At 37.3% G+C, this 23,050-nt stretch overlaps 1 pseudogene; it reads left to right on the top strand.

The window, feature by feature from the left end:
* The first annotated feature begins 278 nt into the window (after nt 1-278).
* LOC135196659 (glycogen [starch] synthase-like) overlaps nt 279-23,050 on the top strand; it is a 66,601-nt pseudogene continuing 43,829 nt past the window's right edge.

The raw sequence follows: 23,050 nt of genomic DNA, 5'->3' as shown, positions 1-23,050 counted from the left end.
TACATCACTGCTAGATAATTGCAGAGGTGATATAAAATCAACGAAATGACAGCCCTTGGCAGTGTAATGAAAATTATAATACTGCCTGCGAGCACAATTATCAGTTTCCAAATTGTCTTTCATTGATTTCGGGAAGCGTTTTGCTTTATCAAAGGAGTAAAATTGCCTTCCCTGAGACGTCCGATAAGCCTCCCAAGGTCAAACGCTTACAGGATGATTTACCTTAGCTTGTGCTCTCTTATCGTTACTATGCTTTTCATTCACTTACAGCTGAGTTAGGGTGAACATACTAACTCAATACATCGAAAAGTTGATAAATAAATGTCATTTTAAAGTAACCTTCTAAAAATAACTCTTATTCTTCTGGCGACTGTTGGCAATACCATCCGCCGAGAGCACAGTTACGGACACAACCGCCAGATGCCTCTCCCGAGATAGTGTGCCGGCAGCTAACGTTAAAAGTGGGTGTGTGCGGCTCCGCTAAGGCATAACTGAAAATCATGTCTCGTGTTTCGAAGAGGTTTTATCGTGTTGACAGCATTCGTAACTTAGAACATCTAGATCGAGGGGAGACTGCAGCACAGGAGAATCGATGGGTTTTTGAAGTGAGCCATGAAGCAGCAAACAAAGGTAAAATAACCAAGGTTAGGTTGTTTTTCCCCTGTCTTGAGTGGTGGAAGAGAAAATTAGCTATCTTGTAGTTTGTCGTCAAACAGGTGTATGGAAATGGATGGTGGTTGGCTTATTTCATGGTCGTGATTCTACGGGAAGGGGGAAGTGTAAGAACTTGTTTTGTGCCTTTGTTCTCCTGTCTTCCACTTCTTGATCAAATTATCCGCAGATGTTTACGGTAAGTGGTGCGAGTAGCAGTAGACGGCGGGAGTACTGTCCTTGAATTTAGGTTAAACGTCATTATGATAGATTTGCTTGTTGAGTTATCCTTATCTCTTGGAGATGTCTCCTTTAAAGATTGTGCCCAACATATAGGTGATGTAGGTTATCACAAGCATGACGATCATCTTCCTGTTGTTAATTCAAATTTAGTGAAAGCGAGATTGTAGAACAGTCTAGCAGGTTTACTATACAATGTGCTCCGTTCCCTCAGGGGCTCCACCGTGACCCACCTCAAAGTGGAACATAAACCTCTTAAGGTTCTTCCCCTCTTGATTTGCATCCGTTCATACTATACTGGTTGTGAATGGATATAACAAGGGAGTGCTCACGGGGCGACGACCTCTGCCGTATTTGGAAAGAACTAACCAAAATAAGCACAATTAAAATTAATTTATTTTAACCAGAAAAATTATTTTGATTGTCTATTGCCCTTTTGAATTAACCAAGTCTACCGTATTTTGTCACCACGGAACAGCTTTTTTGTTTTCATTACTTCTCATTAGAGAATCCTGCAAACGTTTCTATATTTGTGTGTATTTAAAAATTAATAAACGTTGTCTATATATATATATATATATATATATATAATATCATATATAGTATATATTTTTATATATATAAATATATATATTATATAAATGATTTATATCTTATATATATTATATATATATATATATATATATATATAAATATACAATGGGGTTTTACCACTGTGTGAAAAATAGGAATCGCTATAACTCCGTATTTTTAATTTGTTTTTTGTACTTTATATTTTAAATTGAGACAACGTTTATAACCATACCAATACATTAAACAGGGGTTGTTAGTTAACAAACATTTACTATGCATTTATTGGCTGATGACTGCATGAAAAGATGCCCAAAGTTTATTTTGCGTGAATATATCCTTTGTTCTGAATATATTGCATGATGAGTCTTCAACGTTGGTCACATGGTTATCCCTTAGTTCTTTCCATCATTTATATATATATAATATATATATATATATATTTATATATATATATATATACACATATATACTACAATTATATATTATAGGGTAAAAAACCGCATGGTACAGGGGTGGACCATGTCACGATCAATGAGTACAACCCCAAGAAAAGTACATTATAACGCGTCCTGACACCGGAGTAGAGGTCTTTAACTCCGTTTCTCACCAACAACAAGTCGCGTCTGATGCCCATCTCGGATGTCAGGACGCGTTATAATGTACTTTTTTTGGGGTTGTACACATTGATCGTACATGGTCCACCTCTGTACCATGCGGTTTTTTACCCTATGTATTATAATATATAATACACAATGTATACACACTATATATCAAAACTGTAGGTATAACAAATGGTTTGTCGTAGCCAAGCTTAAATCAGGACCAATTCATTTATTGTATTCACTGATGTAAATCATTTCGTTGAGCTCAATTATTCTGGAACTGCAATTTGTTATTCTGGAAATACCGTAAACTGCCAAGTTGATCATATTCGTCATGGAATGGGGCTCGGTGAACAACAGCCCACCACGAATGTTTCATTACTGTATAGGCTAACTGGTTTTCTTGGGACAACCTATGTCAACTGAATTGGGTGCAATTATATTAAGTTTCGTTGATGTGGGCAGCTTAATTAACAGTTTCCGTCGTGGCTTTAACAATTTCTACCGCTGTTACTTTTGTTACCACTAATAGTGATGGTTTTAGAACTCCTCGTACTACTATATCGATTGTTTGCTCATTAGTTTTTTTGTTTTTGTTTTTTGTAATCAGTACAGCTTGCGTTGCGTTCTAATCCACCTCTAGACGAAGTGAGGTGACAAATAAAATCCCAGATGAACTTAAAGGTCTATTACGTTGCAGTGAGACCAGTGATGTTACATGGTTCAGAAAAATGGGCCTAAAGGAGGAAGGAGGAACAGAAGCAGTAGCCAACAGAAATGAGGACGATTAAAACTCGGGTTTTGGAGGTTTTCGCTACGCAAGGGGCTGGAAAAAAAAAAAAAAAAAAAATAGGAGTGGCTGGGTGGTGAAGATTTCTGATACGAGATGATGGTATGGGCATGTGGTATGGCTGATGGGTGAATAGGAAGGAGTGAAGAAGGCTTGGCACTTGGGTCGAAGGTCAAGAAGGAAGAAAAGGTTTAGCTAAAGTGACAAAGTGAAGGAGGATTTGGAGAAGGGTTCGGGGAGGGATGGAGGGAAGGAGGTGCTTGCGATAGGAATAGATGGAGAACACGCATCAAGGCAACCAGGGCCTTGGAATAGGGATAGGTGTTGGAGGAGAAGAAGAAGAAGAATTGACACTTTCAAAGTTACACAAGTAAAATTATCAGCTCAAAGTAACAATGATAACCGAACGCAAGTTATAAAGATTTGGCCTGGTCTCTGTAACGCCAAGAACACACACACACACACACATATAATTTATTTTATTTTAGCAAGCTCGAGTAAATTTTGACGAATATCGGAATGTTACGTATTCAGTCAATTGAGTAGTGTTAGTGTTTAAACTGTTCATATTAAAAATAGCTTGAATAGGTAATGTTTTTATTTAGTATAATTTTTTATTTGTTGCATTTGCTACTTACATTCTGTTCATTTATTAACTTATTTAATTTATTTATTTATTCTCGGTATCCATTCTTATGATCGTGACACAGACCGAAGCCTTACATGTACGGGCAGAGTTCATGGCCGTGATTCCCTCTGCATTTGATTCTGCTTCTTGTCCTAGATGATTTTTTATTTTTATTATTTTTTTTTTTTTACTAACGTCCAGGCCCAGTAACAGCATAATTCTTGTGTGTCCTGGATGAGAGAGAGAGAGAGAGAGAGAGAGAGAGAGAGAGAGAGAGAGAGAGAGAGAGAGAGAGAGAGAGAGAGATCTTGTAATTGGTTTCAGCCCATTACCGCGTCAGGGTCCTCGGGTTTTTAGCTACTATAAGATAGGTAACTCTCTCTCTCTCTCTCTCTCTCTCTCTCTCTCTCTCTCTCTCTCTCTCTCTCTTTCTCTTGTTGCAGTTAACCGACTACCAAGTACCCCATTTGATCAGACTCCAATCTTCCATCAGTTTTACAGGAAAATCACTTTCCCAGTGATTAATACAACACAAACGGTCAGTTAGGTATGGACAACAGAGCTCAGCTATTTTTAACCATATAAATAACCATAACCACTAAATAAAGTAGAATTTATCACGTATAATTTATAGCAGTAAATATAGGTACAAAACCAAGATGATACAGTCAGCCTTGATTAAACAAATACGGGTAATGAACATCTCAAAGAGCGCCTGGGATTCAGATATCATAGACAGTCTTCCTTCAACCAACGCTTAAGAAGATTAAAGAGGAATTATCATCGGGGGTGACATCGTAAAAACGGTTTACCTGTGGATGGATCACTTGGTATAAATACCGCCTTTTCTGTAACATTTCCCATTCATTACCTACCTGAAGAGAGAGATAGCAGCCTCTGAAATATAGTACTTACTTTCTATATTTTGGCATTTTATGGGCTCCTTTTATATATATATAATATATATATATATATATATATATATATATATTATATATATATATATATATATATATATATAATATATATATAAACAGCTAGCGGCGGGCAACCGTAGGCTGGCATTGTTTGAATCATTATAGCGTTTTCTAAGAAAATACTAGATCAGATATGACGGGACACTGGAGTATTTAAAATGCCCAGCAACAACGTCTAGCATTTCATCCTCGGAGAGACGATCCTCTTCGCAAATGTCTGGATCCTCACCGCACCAGTAGCCACTGGATTTGTACAATGCTGAATGAATGTTACTAGGCAGCGCGTATGTTAGTATTGAGCCGAAGGCGAATATGACTTTTGCTGATTTTTCATTGCTCGGGAGATCAATATGGGGCGTGAGGGGGGGGGGGGGGGGGTGGCTGGTCGATGACACTTGCATAGTGTGTGCATGTGTCTGACCTCTGATAGCTGGATGGGGGGGTGGTGGTGGGGGGAGGGAGGATGGCGAGGTAGGAGAAAAGAAAGGAGGGCCGGTAAGTGGAGTGGAAGTTGTGACTTTGGGTCTGTTCTTGACTTGACCTGTGAATGCTTCTGGGGATTGTGGAGGATGGGTGTTGGGGAGGGGGGTGGGGAGAGAGGTGTGTTATCATAATAAATAGGGATAAGTATAGGGGGTATCAGGAGAAATCTTCAATAATTATTCTTCGTGTATCTGGCTATGAGAGTCAACGGTGTGGAGTTGATAGTGATGAAAATGACGAAATCAAGTGAGGGAAAATAGCTCTCATGGAAGGAACCGGACGGACAAATGTTTGTGCATTGCTTCATGTGTTCGTAGTTACATGTCTGAGGAACCGGAGAGCCAGTTTTGGTGGTAGGTGGACCTTGGTTGGTGGTAGGAACCCGCAGTGGAGAGAGTCAGGGTACGTTTGGAGCTGGAGACAACGGTTCGTCCTGGATGACTTGAAATTGTCCAAGCTTATATAGCTTGGATATTGACGCCTCTCAGCCCAGTAGATAGGTATTCATTTGCCACTTCCCAGTTCATCAGATTATTCTGAGAGCTCTTTTGCAAACTTATGTATTTATTAAAGAGTCTGGGAAGTCAGTGTTATGATACATGAGATTTTAGAAAGATTGTGTGTGTGTGTGTGTGTGGAGAGAGAGAGAGAGAGAGAGAGAGAGAGAGAGAGTATTGCTAACAAGTGCCAAAACTTATCGAGTTAAGATTAGCGTTTAAAATTAACCGGAAAATACAAAACCGGTTAATAATCGTCTGGAATTTTCTTTTCATAGCCGGTTATTAACCGATCAGTAACATGCAAACCAAAACTGGTTGAAGGGCAAAGAAAACGGAAATGTCGTGTATTCATTTATTCATTCATTATAAAAGAAACGTTTCCTTTTTATGATCGTTTATAATATAAAGAAGCATAAAATATTGTATGTTTACTTTTATTAATACGTGATAATTAATCAAGATTCTATCTTGAAGAACAAAATATAATAGTTGTAAAGTTATAAAAGAAAAGATAAATGAAATGAACGATGAATTATTAACCTGTTAAAAAAGGTCTAGTAACCGGGTTGTGAACAAAAACCTGGTACTAATAACCGGTTATTCTTGACCGGTTTTGAACCCTAGTTAAGATCTCTTGTGGCACACTTTTTTTTTTCAACAACTCAGAATGCATCCCAGTTAATCAGATTATTCTAAGAGCTCTTTTGCAAACATGTATTTCTTAAAGAGTCTGGAAAGTCAGTGTTGTGATACATGAGATTTAGAAAGAGAGAGAGAGAGAGAGAGAGAGAGAGAGAGAGAGAGAGAGAGAGAGAGAGAGAGAGAGAGAGAGAGAGAGTGAGTGAGTGTGTATTGCCAACGAGTACCACAAACATATCGAATTAAGACCTCTTGTACTCTTTTCTATTTCATCAATTGGTAAAACAACAACATTACTTTGCGTTGAGGTCCACTTTCACCACAACTTTGAAAGGCTTCTGTGTTTGCGTTCTTCAGTCTAATTGTGGCATCTTTTCTTCAGCCATAACAGTCGAGGACTGGGCGTTAGGTTTCACGAGACTGTGTACGCTTTTCTAGTTAATGCTTGTCTTAACTGTTTTGCACCAGTTTAGCTGTTAAATACGGGATTGTAAGTAAAAGGTGTAGTCAGGTGCAGTTACACCTGTTGTCATGGAAGTTATTTTTGAAGACTTACTTGTGTTGTGGGTTACAGGGTATACCTTCTGTACACTTGTATTTAGGTTCCAAATGTTACATAGTGTCAAGGGCCAACCCCCGCTTGTCCGTCGGTCGCGACAGGGCACACACTGACATATCCACACACACTTGTGTATATATATATGTAAATAAATTTTCTGCTAAAATAGGATACGTCTCTAGTATAAAAGGCCCATTAAAACACTGGTTTAAAGCCAAGGACAATATTTCGGTGGACTGACTTCCACCCGTATCAAGAGTATCCATCGAAATATAGTCCTTAGCTTTAAACGAGAGTGTTTTTTAATAGGCCTTTTATACTTGAGATTATATATATATATATATATATATATATATATATATATATATATATATATATATATATATATATATATATATAGAGAGAGAGAGAGAGAGAGAGAGAGAGAGAGAGAACGAGAGAGAGAGAGAAGAAGAGAGGAGACTTATACATACATATGTATAACTTTAGGTGTTATGACCACCTCGGTTGCAGGTAAACATTTCATTACGGAACCCTTACTACAATCAGTGGTTCAATGTGTTCATTTTATAAACTTGATTTTGTTCCTTTTTTGCTCTCAATTTCCTATAAAGCGCCGAATGACCGCATAGGTCCCAACGCTTGGCCTTTGGCCCATATAATATATTCCAATATCCCTGGTTCAGTTAATGATTCATCAATGGGCAGTTAGTGACCAATATTAATTTTGATATTCCTTAGCAAATTTCTGCGGCAAACTTAAAAGATTGGAGCCATCATATACGCTTACGAGTATGTAACTGGTCGCTTTATGCAGAGGATTAATTGGAAATATACTGCAATTCTGAACGACAGCAGATGTGACTATAGAGTTGTAACTTGAATTTGAGATCTCTCTCTTGCTTGGTTATCCCACACCTGCTCAGTTATGCAATACATCGCTTTCCGCAAGCTTTTCACTAATTGATTGAGTGATAAATAATAGATCTATTTCGGGTCTGTGAAGCCATTGTCTTCAGCGAAAGGTCTCAGAAATTCAGTTTTCTCTCTCTCTAAGCCAACAAAGACGCTTAAGACCTCTGTTACAAAATTACAACTGCGCGCAGATGTCAGTGAATTTCGTTGAATTTTTTAAGTGATAGGTTGTGTTATTGAACGTACATGTTGGGAAGTATGATGACTATACATACATAATCGTGAATCAAGACTAAGTAAGTATATATATATATATATATATATATATATATATATATATATATATATATATATATATATATATATATATATATATATATATATATATAATATATATATATATATATATATATACGCCGCTCGTCACGACTACACTATCTTGAAAGCAAGTATTTCTGCTGCTCTGTTTTTTATTGGGTATTCAATTTCGTATTCTTTTCCATTTGAACAAATATCCCCTTACATTTGGCTCTGGTTATATCACATTAAAGGGGAAATGCGCAGTCATATGTTGTATTTATATTTTCACCCTGGAATAGGAACAATATATGTAATGCTTACTGACTATGCATACCTATACGCATACATTTGTAAAAGTAGGTTGTATATTCATACAATTGCCATGTTAGTCAATAACTGATTGCTTCGTCATCAGTCAGCTTTAGCACCTTTTAACCGAAAATGAGCCTCTTTGCCGGTTGCAAGTGACAATCACTCTTGCTCTTGTAAGAAGCTGGGATTTAAACATCAGTATGAAGCCACCCTTAGTTGAAACAAAGTCAGGATATTGGCTGGGCATGAGTCGTTTTGAATGAGCGTTAATGTTGAGTTTTATAAGAGATGTAGTAGAGACTTGATCTTTGGAGAATGGACTTGAAGTTGCAGCAATATTGAAGGGATCCCCGCAGGGGGTTATCGTCAGTGCACCTCATAAAGTGCACTGTAGGCACTACTTAAGGTCTTTTGCAGCGTGCCATCGGCCCCTAGCTGCAACCCCTTTAATTCTTTTTACTACACCTCCTTTCATATTCTCTTTCTTCCATCTTACTTTCCACCCTCTCCTAACAATTGATTCATAGTGCAACTGCGAAGTTTTCCTCCTGTTACTCCTTTCAAACCTTTTACTGTTAATTTCCGTTTCAGCGCTGAATGACCTCTTAAGTCCCAGTGCTTGGCCTCTGGCTAAATTCTGTATTCAAACAATCAATCAATCAAAAGTGAAGGGACTGGGTGTTCAAGACGGTGAGTTGTGGAAGAGGTCTTAAAGTAATTTGGAGGTGTTGTGAGGAAGGATTTGAAAGTCTTTAAAATATGCCAGCTAGATGGACTTAAAAAAAAAAAAGTTGGAACGGAAGGCTTTTGTCCGTGTAGCCGGAATGGAGCTTTCAAGATAGCGGTGAGTGATGCAATGTGTGTAGGGAGTATTTTCGTACTGCTGGTGAGATTTCTTTGTCGGGACGAAGTGACTGGCGCGGTTGAACTGCAGTCGTATATTTGGTATCTAGTAGTAGTCGACAAACGAACAAATCCATAAGATTCTCTCTCCACCACACACAGCGTCACTCTTGGGTCTTCCTAATTGATACCCCGGAGTCCCTTCTGCAGTTTTGAGGAAGTTACGAGTGTTGTTGTTTTAGATGAAGCTGACCTTATGCCAGCACGGGCTCTTCTCGACGTGGTTCGGAAGTCACGCAAAGCCGTTGGTCATGTTGCTGAATATCCACTGGTTCAATGCAACGTAAAAACACCATACAAACAAACAAACAAGCCCGGACTTTTGCTCATAGAGCAGACCGTAAATTTACTAGTGTATGTTTGGTTCAGAAATCACGTGAGTCGGGATTTTCTTATCTGTTATTGGTTTTAGTTCTCTGCAACAGAAAACTATTGAGAGGACTTTCTGTCCGTCCGGCCTCAGATCTTATAAGCTAGCGAGGCTAGAGGGCTGCAGATAGTTCTGTTGATCATTCACACTCCAATTATCAAAATACCGAATTGCAGCCTTCTAGCCTTGGTAGTTTTGATTTTAGTTAGGTTAAATTTACCATGGCCATTCGTCTGGCACCGATATAGTTGCCAAAAACACAGGCCACCACCGGGCTGTGGCCGAAAGCTTCATGGGCCGTCGGTGAGTTTCATACGGTATATGCGCTTTATAGAGAAACTGCTCCTTTTTCGCATTTTTTACTTATCAATGTTATTTGGGGAATAACCTTTTTGGACGGCAAATAGCGTACTCAATTTTGTTTTCGTGAATGTATGCTATACCTTTAACCTTCAAGTCGTGCAGGTTTAAAAACTACCTCACATAGCCTTTGGTGTAAGCCATATCCATTGCTTGTTCAGAGGAATTATATAGTTTAATTGTCAGTTGGACTCTTTTGTTGTCCCAATGTGATGCGATTCATAGATTTTCCGGCAGATTTCATAGTGCATACGTATGGCTATGGATGTATATGGAAAATTTGAGATATGTTACATGGTTAATCGTTAATTGTCTAATGATTAATAGTTCGAAATTACTTTTCCGCCATTCTTTCATTGAAAGCGGTGTTTTACGTATATATTGATCCCATAAGTCATTTTATATTCCTTTTAAACTTTAAGCAGTTAACTGTGGAACAAATTCACTTGTGTCCAGGTATGTGTTCGTGTTTTGCATACTGTGTCAACTTAAAATCTAATATCAAAATATCTTATCTAAATAATCGCAGTTTAGTAGTGATATTGATATAGTAAGGTAAGGGTTGAAAATCGGTCAATTAATTTGTGTGTAGAGAAACAAGAGCCATTGCTGGACTTACTAGGGGTCCCTGGAAGAATTGTCGCTGGACTGAATTGGTTGTTATTCAGGACAGACTCATGACAAGGATTTCGATACTAGGACTTACTCTATTTCATGCACATGATTCTTTCCATGAGTGTCGTGTTTATCCTGATTGTTTTCTGTGATATTTGAATATAGTTTTGAGGCCAAGTTTTGGCCAAGCACTGGGACCTATGACGTCATCCAGCCCTGAAACGGAAATTGACAGTAAAATGTTTGAAAGGTGTAACAGGAGGAAAACCTCGCAATTGCACTAACAGCCAATCGTTAGGAGAGGGTGGAAAGTAAAATGGAAGGCAGAGAGTATGAAAGGAGGTACAGTAAAAGGAAGACACGCTGACGGCGCTAACCCCCTGCGGGGTCAGTGCTTTTAGCTGCCTTCAGATATATTTAAAATGTAAGTACAAGTACCCTTTCCCATCTGAAGTTCCATTTAAAATATATAGCTTTCTGTCATCTTGTGACAGTCTGACTATATTTGACGCTGTTGGTCTGAGGTTACAGACTGCCTCTTTCGAAAACAGTATTCAGAGTGAGTGTTTGATTCGGTCTGGAATTTTCTTCGGTGATTTTAACATCGATAAATAAAGTTTTCTTTTACTATTAGAGCTGCGAGTTTTTTCCAATTCACGCTCTAATTTTATGATCAGGTTTAAGCTATTTGTCTTTAAAAGTCTTGTTAATTTAGTATCATTTTTAACTGTCACGTGCGTTACATGTGCGTCACATGCTATCACGTGCATCACATGTTATCACGTGCTTCACATTTTCTAAACAGGTTGCCACTTTCAATTAGTCACGATTTAATATTTATTTTTAGACGTCGTTTTGACATTCGTTTTATCCCTTTGCGAGGTCCACATTCCTTATCTTATCCTTTGTCTGTTTTCGTTCTTGTATAAAAATACCTTATTCGTCACTTTCAGACACCGTCGGCGGATGCCTGACGTAGTTATGCTAATCCATTTGCTCCACTGCCACAATTTAATTGGCTCTTGCGGAGAATAAGAGTGAAAGTGGCCAAGAACGCCAGTCATTCTAAGCCTCTGGATGGAACGAGTCCAGCGCTTCCAAAGATTCGGTTTATAGGCTGCCTTTATTCATGTTTAGATCTATAGTGACGTGTATGTTTTCGTCACGTTCTGTATATTGTCACGTCAAGGCTTGCGTGCCTTAAAACATGTTTTTATACCTATCCACAAAACCGGGGAAACCATTTGGATATGAATGATTCAGTTACGCGAAGGTTGTGTAACCTGTAAACAATTAAGTAAAATTGAATGTGATTAAAGGGGAATAGTCGAAGATTCGAACTGAGCCCGAGGTATTCGGTGCTTGCCCATGACAGTCACAGTATACAGCCATGCTTCCCAGGCGAGCCTATTTCTTTAAGACGAGGGAATGAGTCTCAAGCGCCAAGAAATGCCCGGGCACGAATGTCTACCATGTCTTACAAAGCGACGAACCATCTCGACTATTTACCGAGTCATTACAGAGTACAGAACACGCTTTTTTGGAGCCAACAGCGCCAGGATGTTATCTTTCACAGTTTTTGCCATAACTGTATAGTCGAGTATTTTGTACATTTAGTTATTTGCAGTTTGGAACTACAGCATTACAGTTGAATGTTGAGGGTATTTTACAAGGAATGTGTTGTCACCTCTGTTAATTATATCTTAGTTTTACCAGACCACTGAGCTGATTAACAGCTCTCCAAGGCTGGCCCGAAGGATGAGATACTTTTACGTAGCTAGGAACCAATTGGTCACCTAGCAACGGGACCTACAGCTTATTGTGGGATCCGAACCACTTTATATTGATGAATGAATTTCTATCACCAGAAATATATTCCTCTGGTTCCGCGTTGGCCGAGTCGAGAATCAAACCCCGGGCCACCGGATTAGTAGCCGAGCACGAAATCCACCCGTCCAACGAGGAACTGTCATCTATGTAGCAAGGGGTATTTTGAAAGAGTATGGTAGTATCACAATAAGAATTATAGCTGATAACCTCCGCTTTCCTGGGACACTCTTAAGAAGCTATCGTCATTTCTGTCGTAATTAGTTAGTGATATTTGTATACTGTCTTGTCATTAATGATTGGCCAGGAATCATGTGTTTATTTGTACGGAAAATCAATATTATTCACTTCATAATTTTCTGATTTCCTCGTCGATTTGACTCGTAGTAATCTAATGCAAGAGATGTTTGTTCTGTGGGTTTTATCGGTTTGAGTTGATTGATTTGTCCCATTGAGAGTCCAGTGGGTTCACGGGTGGGAACGTTCAGTTTCAGCGTTGTAATGGAAGTCGTGTCATGGGAAGTCAAATGTTAGCAGGTATATTGGTTGAATTAATAACTCTTGAGATAACTTGAATCAGTCTATCTGATAGTACACCTCAAAAGCCTTAAACTAGAACGTACTGTCTTGCTTGTTTCAGGGAGCCTTGTGAATTTTTAGACAATACTATTAAGGGTTTATTGACCTTGTCTAATAATATTGTGATGCGTTTTATTTTCGTAGGACATTTTTGCTTCTTTGCAATGAAGATGGAAGTGTGGAAAGATTCGTTGTAAACGAAGACATTTAAGACTTAACCCGTCCTTTTTTTTTTTTTTTTTTTTTTTTTAACTTTTGAGGCAACCTGGTATTAAGGGTATCATTACTGCATTACACTACGCAAAAAATCTCTCTCTCTCTTCTCTCTCTCTCTCGCTCTCTCTCTCTCTCTTTGTCGTGAAATCAATACAATATCTGGGAACCAAAATATGTTTACGTATAAATGTAGTTTCGAAAGTGATGGAGAAACTACCGTTCATATTCCGGCACTGTGAACTATGCTGTAGTGCGTGCTTGTGCCTCGTGGTCTGCGCATGCGTCTCAGTAAACAATTTTTCATGTCCAAATTAGGCGCAAATGTTGATAGCCTTGAACACGCTGACAGACCAAGCCTGTGGGCTTGTTTTGAATGGCTTTTATTTTGTTATTATGAAGTTAAGTGTCCAGACCCTGTTGTTAAGAGTAATGTCGCCTTTGAATGGCCTCCATCACATGGGAGGCTCGAGATTGATTGATTGATTGCGAGTTATTTGGCATCACATTTATGAGATGCTGGAGCGGAAACAAAACAGGTCTCACTGTTGCCGCCAACATTGCCTGGTGTTCTCACCAGGGCGGGCAGTGGGGCTTATCAGATATCCAGGCATTGATTGGATCATTGTTAAGCTACTGTAGATATGGATACAGATTGAACCCAACAAATCAGTTCGTAGGTTTTGTACTTAATAATAATAATAATAATAATAATAATAATAATAATAATAATAATAATAATAATAATAATAATACTTTATTAAAAGTAATAGCTACTTCAGCAGCGTTACTCTTGTAGAGATTCTTCTCAATTTTTCGAGTAGCGGCTCTTTCTGCACTACTTAGACAGGCTAGTAGAGCTCCTATGGAGGTCATTTTCAAATAAAGGGTTAAGATCAGTGTAGGTATATATTTATATATTTCAATTTTACAGATAAACTATGACATCATAGTTTATCTGTAAAATTGAAATATAAAATATATACACTGATTTTGACCTTGCATTTGAAAATGACCTCCATAGGAGCTCTACTAGCCTGTCTTAAGTAGTGCAGAAAGGCCGCTACTCGAAAAATAGAGAGGAATTTCGACAAGCGTAACGCTGCTGAAGTAGCTATTACTTTTAATAAAGTATGCTTGAGAGAGGGTCTGCTTCCTAAGTACAACAACAACAATAATAATAATAATAATAATAATAATAATAATAATAATAATAATAATAATAATAATAATAATAATAGTGTTTTCCCTGCAGTCGGTTGAGGTTATTTCCTTTCAAGTGTATTTCTCGATGCTAATGAAATCCGTAGAGGGGTAGTCCTGTCAGTGCACCCCAGGCGGTGCACTGTAGGCATTACTTAAGGTGCTTTGCAGCGTCCCTTTGGCCTCTAGCTGCAACCCTTTTCATCTTATTACTGTACCTCCATTCATATTCTCTTTTTCCATCTTGCTATCCACCCTCTCCTATCAATTGTTTAATGGTGCAACTGCTTTGAGGTTTTCTAGCGCCTCAGTGGCGTGGTCGGTATGGTGTTGGCGTACCACCTCGGTGGCTGCGAAGTTCGATTTTCGGGCATTCCATTGAGGTGTGAGAGGTGTGTATTCTGGTGATAGAAGTTCATCACTCTCGACGTGGTTCGGAAATCACGTAAAGACGTTGGTCCCGTTGCTGAATAACCAACCACTGGTTCCATGCAACGTAAAAACACCACACAAACAAACAAACTGCTTTGAGGTTTTCCTCCTGTCACACCTTTCAGACCACCTTCCTGTCAGTTTCCCTTTCAGCGCCGAGTGACCTCTAGGTCCCAGCGCTTGGCCTTTGGCTGAAATTCTTTATGGTATTATATTCGATGCTAATGAATAACGATAATTATTCTTCGGGTGTTGGCATAGGCGGAAGTATACCCTTTATTGCGTGCTCTGCTTCTTTTGTGTACAGGCCGACTGTACGAGCAACCTCATCCCCAAGGTAGCCCAGATCCGAATGAAACTAGAGAGAGAAGGTTGACAATTCCAGAATAAAGGTATTATAATTATTATTATTATTGGCGGTAGTAGTAGTAGTAACACACACACACACACACACACATATATATATATATAATTATATATATATATATATATATAGATTAATTATATAAATAATATATATTAATATATATATAATATATATATATTAGTAATATAATATAATATAGTACATATATTTCATCAGTAGCTTTCCAGCTCTTGGATGTTCGCAGATAAAAACTTATCGAAATCACCTCTTTAAAAGTTACAGACGTTTGCTGTATGTTTTGCTACCTTTTCCTTACCTTGGTACTGTGGGGATTTGAATGGCGTGCCAGCATAACTTGACATGACAGGCCCTGAGCACCCAGGTTGGGCACAGGGCATCTGGGGCTTAGGGGTTCGCCCGTGAAAATGTCACTTGGAGGTGACTTTAGCAATGTAGAGGACAGTGGTACTTAACATCCAACCCCCCCCCCCCCCCCCCCCCCATCTCTATATCTTTGGAAGGAAAATGAGAACATTGTCAAGGTTTATTATGTTATGACAGGAGAAATGATGCTAGGGACAGGAATTTCCCTTCACTTCGATCGCTGTGATTTAGTCATTATCATTATTATATTATTGTATAGATGAGAAATGATTTTAGGGATAGGAACCGTCTTTCTCCACAACCGCCCCCGCCCCCCGCCCATCACTCCTACTACACGCATCCATCGTAGTACGTGATCTCATTCCGGGGCTGATGATGCAATCTCTGTGGCGGCCACGTGAAGACGACGATTGAAGTCTGGCACCTGCTGTTGAACGGTGGAGACTTTCTTCTAACAAACAGCTTGTTTGGGGTTTTTACTTTTACTTTCGTTTGGGAGTGTGATTTTGTTGGGCGTTCGTTTACGTTTTGATGAATTTTAAGCGTTGCCATTCCAGTTCAGGATGTTTAGGATTTGCAAGACAACTTGAACGTGGAAACTGAACCAAAGAGAAGATGCGAACTCTGCTTCTCTTGATCTCTGAGCTGTGATGTTGTTGAGTTTTGTAAACATTGGATTTACGAACAGTAATTGCTGGCATTATTTCAGTTTGGTATAAGAGAAATAGTAAACAACACTTAGCAGAGAGAGAGAGAGAGAGAGAGAGAGAGAGAGAGAGAGAGAGAGAGAGAGAGAGAGAGAGAGAGAAAGGTGTTTCCGACTGAACTGTAAACTACCCATAGGTAGATCTACAGTACTATTTCGTGGCGGCCTAGACTATGGCAGTTGCGGTTCTCTATACAGTTTTACCTCCTGAACAAGAATTTTAAGTAATATTTATTCGGACGACTGTAATTAACCCCGATGGGCCAGTACTAAACACGGCGAAATACATTGGACGCCCAATCCCTAGTTGATGTCGTATCCCCGGTTACGTTCCTTGCAGCCCGTGCGGAACTATTCTGTAGAATTAACCCTATATATATATATATATATATATATATATATATATATATATATATATATATATATATATATATATATATATATATATACTATATATATATATATATATGTGTGTGTGTGTGTGTGTGTGTGTGTATGTATGTATATGTATATTATATTTATATATACATATATATATATGATCTATGCGAATCTGGATTTTATTTATATCACCAGGAATACTAATTCTGTACCCAAATATATGCAAGGATTCTTTTAGTTAATTTCTTTTTACATTTCTAAGGACAGTGTGCGCGCAGTGGGCCGGAACATTTTGTCAAAGGGTCCAAACGATTTTTTGTTGACATCCACAATAGCGAAGTTCGTTGTAGAGTTATTTGATAGGCCTTGTTTTGTATAGGTCTCTCTCTCTCTCTCTCTCTCTCTCTCTCTCTCTCTCTCTCTCTCTGTCTATCCTGTGTCCGTGTGCCTTGTGTGCTGCGTAGCCAGCCTTTGCAAGCACAAGTTTTAGTGTAATTTTTTTTATATGTAAATGACCTTGCAGAGTCTACGCAGGCTTATTTTAGCCTCAACACTGCCATTTATCCTTGGAAGTAACTTTAGCTAATTAGTGCATCTGTTTGTGTGTTATGATATAACTGTAATGTTTTTTTATTGTTATTTAGAGAACTATGTTTCCTATATTTATCAATTCATATACTAGTTTGCAGGATTCCATTCATTTATGATTAGTATATAAGAGCCCTATTATAGACAGTGTGTAAATTTGATACTCGTGTATTATACACACACACACATTACATCATATTAAATTATATATATTATATTATGTAAATGATATATATTTTATTATGCATTTATATGTATATACGCGAATTCATTTTTATCTTGGGAATATTTTAAGCGCCTGGAGAATTATATGAAAGAAGTCTTACCTGACCAAGGCCTGAACTCAGCCATTTTCATGTTAGAAGCTGGTTGACATTGACTATAACCAGTCATCAGTTATGACTCCTGTTACCTAACTTAGAAGCCCAAAAAAGGCATAAATTCGAACCCTGCCGACGGTGTGAGGACTTGCATCAAAAATTCAGTTTGGATGTAGGAGAAATGAATTCGATATTAGTGGGTCTTATTATTGTATTTTCTGAGAGGATGAAAATATGATGTGTAAAGTTGACAATTTATAGTACGCACACGTGTATATATATATTGGTATCGGTAATCTTCTTGGGCACGGAGATGTTATTTCAATTTTATTCCGCATGGGAAAATGAATTTTTTTTAAAATGCCCAACAATATCGTCATTGGACCTCTTCTTGGTGCGTTTATTATTAAACGCTCCAAGAAGAGATCCATAGCAGGACGAAATTGTTGGGCATTTTCTGAAAAAAAAATTAATCTTGAGGAATACAATTGATCACATATATGTACATATGTATGTGTCTTATATATATAATTTTATATATATATAGTAGATATATATATATATATATATATATATATTACTTATACATATAAATTACATATACATATATATCTAGTATATATATATATATATATATATATATATAGATATATGTAGTATACGTAATATAACAATTTCATAGTAGCATGACGCGAGTAATACATCTTTTCAAAGTCCTAAAATAGAGGAACTTAACACTTCGTCTCTCCTTGCGTTTTATGCGGAGTGTCTTCTTTTCGGAACATCGGTTTTCAATTTCCATTGCTAATTACAAATTCAAAGGCAGATCTCTGTAGAATTAAACGGGTTTTCCGTGATTTAATGAATTTAAGAGACAGTTAAGGGAATCACTTATATTAATTCATGTTAATGTAATGGTGTTACCCAGTTCCTTCCTTTTTTCTTAATGATTTTTTTTTTTTTTATGACACTAAATTGGCATTTGACGACTAACTCCCGACTGCAGTGTATTTTGCCACCTCAACAAACAAACATTGTTGTTAAGAGGTTGTTTTGGGGGAGGGAGAAGGGACAGCTTTGATTGTTCAAGGTCACCAGAAGGATGTCTGGCCACATTTACTTAGAGCACCATGTGGTGATGCTTCATGTGTAGCCATGGCAACTCTCTCTCTCTCTCTCTCTCTCTCTCTCTCTCTCTCTCTGGATGAATGGCCTTGTAGTGCCAGTTGATCTTGGGGTCGTGATTCTAAATTGTTGCATTTATGTTATATACACTATATATTATGTATATATTTGTATATGATATGAAATATATATTGTATTATATTATAAGGCACTATATATATATATATATATATATATATATATATATATATACAGAGAGAGAGAAGAGAGGGAGAGAAGAGAGAGAGAGAGAGAGAGAGAGAGAGAGATGCATTTTGCGTTGTTAATATTAAGATCAGCAACTCGTTTAGCTCTCGAGGTCAAAGAACGGCCTGTCAGCAGCTTCTCCTGATTGGGTCGCTTAATATTAGTCCGACCCAACAACAGTTAATGGCAATTTCATTAGCGTTCATGAACCTGGTACTGCTATTTTTAATAATATACTATGTGCTTGCTTGGAAGGCAGTGCTGCTAGTGTGACCTTCCCATCTCGCCTGGAAGATGGCCATTGATACTATATAGCCTTATATATATATATGTGTATATATATATATATATATTATATATTCTATATTATATTATGTATATTTATATGTATTATATATATATATATATATTAGTATATATTATATATACATATATATATAATATTATAAAGTATATATATATATATATAATATGTATATATATATGTATAAATAGATATATATAATATATATGATATATATATATGTATGATATATTATATATATATATATATATAATATATTATTATTAATCTATATGTATAAATATAAATATATTATAATATATATATATATATATTATGTATAAATTATATTAAATAATACTTATATATATATATATGTATGTGTATATTATTATATATATATATATTATATATATATTTATATATATAATTTTTAATCACTTTTTAGCACTTGATTTATCACACATATCCACAGGTGAAAGATAAGAGACGGGGTGTAGGTCCTGAACCAGTTTCGACACTATTTCCAAGCCACTGACGAAGGACTGATACATAGTATTAGGGGTCACAAATATATATAGCTATATTTGTGACACTACTATACTATGTATCAGTCCTTCGTCAGTGGCTTGGAAATAGTGTCGAAACCGGTCAGACCTACACCCCGTCTCTTATCTTTCACCTGTGGATATATATATAGATATATATATATATATATATATATATATATATATATATATTTATATATATATATAGTATGTATATATATATATTAATATATAAATTTCACCTCGGGATGCGAAACCCAGTCTCTCAAGTGAAAGGCCAAGACGGTACCAATTGATATACAAACAGGTCAATTGGAAGCTATGCAGCCTTTCATTTGAGAGACCGGGATTCGATCCCGATGTGAGCCAAAAAATTATGTCTGTGGAAAACGTGCATATATGTTAATTAGTTCCAGTATATTATTATTATTATTATTATTATTATTATTATTATTATTATTATTATTATTATTATTATTATTATTATTATTATTATTATTCAGAAGAAGAAGAAACCTATTCACATAGAACAACCCCACAGTGGCCATAGACTTGAAATTCAAACCTCCTATGAATATGGTGTTCGTTAGGAAGCAGGAAGAGGGGAGAAAAGGGGAAATACAATAAGAAGAGGTACCACGTATTAAAAAGAAAAAACAGTTATGAAAAAGCAAATAGATAGATATATTAAAATATCTATATTAAAATACAAGGAGAATAGCATGAGCTTCCGAAGTTCCAATTGAACGAATTCCTTTGGGAGGCTGGAAGTTCCACACTCCAGCTGTGTGTGAGGAATAAAGGATCTCTGGAACTGAGAAGTTCGATAGCGAGGCGCGCTTGCTGTATATTGGTGCTTCTGCTGTTCAGCGAATCTGGTTGCTCTCGGCAGGTAAAAGTGACCAGGGATCAAGTGTAAATGTGAAAGATCTCAGTTGAAATACAACTTATGAAAAAGTGACGAACAAGTAATGGTGGAATGGAAGACGAGCGTAACGCAAAGATAGATGATGCCAGTTTGGTCCACCACAGATGAGGTTGAGCGATTTCTTCAAGTTTCTCTCGGCTGTATGGTAAGTTCTATTTGCAGCACGGCGAGACTAGACAGAAATGGAGTCATTTTCACCTGAACGATTTCGTCTCCATGCGTTGAATTCGGTCTGTTTGTCACGGTAGGCTCGTCTACTTGTATCATCAAACCAAGGCTGGTCATTTGTCCTAAATTTGGTGACCTTTCTAGGGACATACTTCATTCAAATATCCATCAACATTTCATTGACCTTCTTGGGATCATGATCTACTATAGCATCTGAAATCCATGCTGTGACCGGAATAAAGAGTTAAAAGCCACAAAATAGTTTAAAAACGAAGGACTTTTCTACCTTTTGCACAACGGCCCCCTTGTGGCAGCTGAAGAAAAATTCTAGTTTTTCTTGAAAAGAAATTGAAAACTTTTTGTGGCAGTCCAGGAAACCATCTAACAACTTTCGGTGTGAATCTAGCGGTCATGTAGTAATGGCTGTTTCTCTGTAACTGTGAGCCAAACGTTGTGATCTTTCTTAACGACTCTCTCTTTCGATCGTACGGTGCTCATTACTATACTCGTTTTTTTTCCATCTGTCCATCCGCCTGTGGTGTTTGCGTATGGTAACACTGCGTCCCGGGCTTTAGATAGTTACATCAGCTTACATTCAACAATAATAACAATATCCTATTTCGAATATTAACGGTGTAATTCGCATGCAGTAAATTATTAAAACACTTTTCAGTTGCAAATGTACACCCAGATATCCTTTTATTTACCTTAAACTTACACATAGCGTAACTATTTAAAGCCCGGGACGCAGTGTTACCATACAAAACCACCACAGGCGGATGGACAGATGGAAAAAAAAAAAACAGAGTATAGTGACGAAGCGATTCGTGGGTGGTGAACGACTGCCAGCATCGGTGCCTACTGTTGTTTCTGCGGCAACAGCCACTGCGACAACCTTTGCGGGGAGAGATGAGGGGGAGACAGTATCAGCGGCCTCAAGAAACTACTTGAAATTTCAATTTATGGAATGACAGACCAGCCTGTCTGTATGTCTGCCCCTTTGCGTAGACTTTATTGCCGTCTAATGCGTTGTAAATATTCATCAAAGCTCCGTCCATTACTCTTCTTTGGCTTACTTGTTTTAGCTCCCTCCCAACAGAATAGTCTGTGAGTGTGAGGTCTGGTCTACATTTTACCAGAAATGTCCGTCGGTCCCTCAGTTAGCTGGACAAAATCGGAGGATACACAGAACTCAAGAGCGGACCGGACATGTTGATGAGTGGAATTTGAATTTAGCCACTCGCTAACTTTTTCAGTTGTTTCCACAAATAACGAATGAAGCTTTAGGATCCTGTGATTGAGCCATGCTAATCCTCTCCAAAAGACACAGAAGACATTCCTGTATAGAATCGTCGATAGTTGGATTAAGGTAAACAGCAAATACATTAACATTGTCGAACTTACTGAAAATGTTAAAACAAAGAACTTTATGGCAATACGCTCCAGACTTTTTTGACGATAAATACAGCCATGACTTGCGCGTGTGGATCTTACGACGATAAAGTAATGGGTATTAAATCGCTGGATTAAAAACTCGACTACCTTTGACTCGTTTACTACTCAACACACGAGTCTTGGCTAAAAACAACAAACCGTACTATAGTTACGAGCGCAACTCTGGAGATCAAGAAAATTTGACATTAAGTCGAATATTTGAGTAAAGTCGTTTGCAGTTTTTCTTGCTGTAGTGAGTAACAGGTCCAGGGTTCAGCTCAGTGTCACCCGAAAGAATGAAAATTCACAACATAAAATCAGAATCAAAACTAATAAATAAACTCGTAACCGTAACATTGTAAAAATCAACAGAACAATAAACAACAATACCATCAACAACATATATATATATATATATATATATATATATATATATATATATATACCTATGTCGTTTGATATCCAGTTCACTATTTCTCGGGATTAACTTACACCCAAGGGGAATTATGATTTATAAATATATCGTCACCGGCACGATTCCAACCGTCACCTAGTTAGGGAAACAGCGTGCCATCAAGAGTGATCAAAGTCAGTCTTATATTGTGCCTAAACCAGGCAACAGTTCGAATCCTGCCAGTGACGAAGCTCTTATCAATCAAATTATAATTCTCCTTTGGCTGCATAGTATTCTCATGGTGTAGTGAATTTGATATAAAAACTATATTTGTGGCTTAATATTTGGGAATATAAGTAGTCACGTATATATATATATGTATATATATATATATATATATATATATATACATATATACATATATATACACATATATACATATATATATATATGTGTGTGTATATGTATGTATATATGTATGTATATATACACAACACCACGCACATA

This window comes from Macrobrachium nipponense, chromosome 18 (assembly GCF_015104395.2).
Source record: "Macrobrachium nipponense isolate FS-2020 chromosome 18, ASM1510439v2, whole genome shotgun sequence".
Classification (NCBI taxonomy): Eukaryota; Metazoa; Arthropoda; class Malacostraca; order Decapoda; family Palaemonidae; genus Macrobrachium; species Macrobrachium nipponense.
Note: the sequence above shows the minus strand (reverse complement) of the source record. Positions and strands in the feature narration are given on the sequence as shown.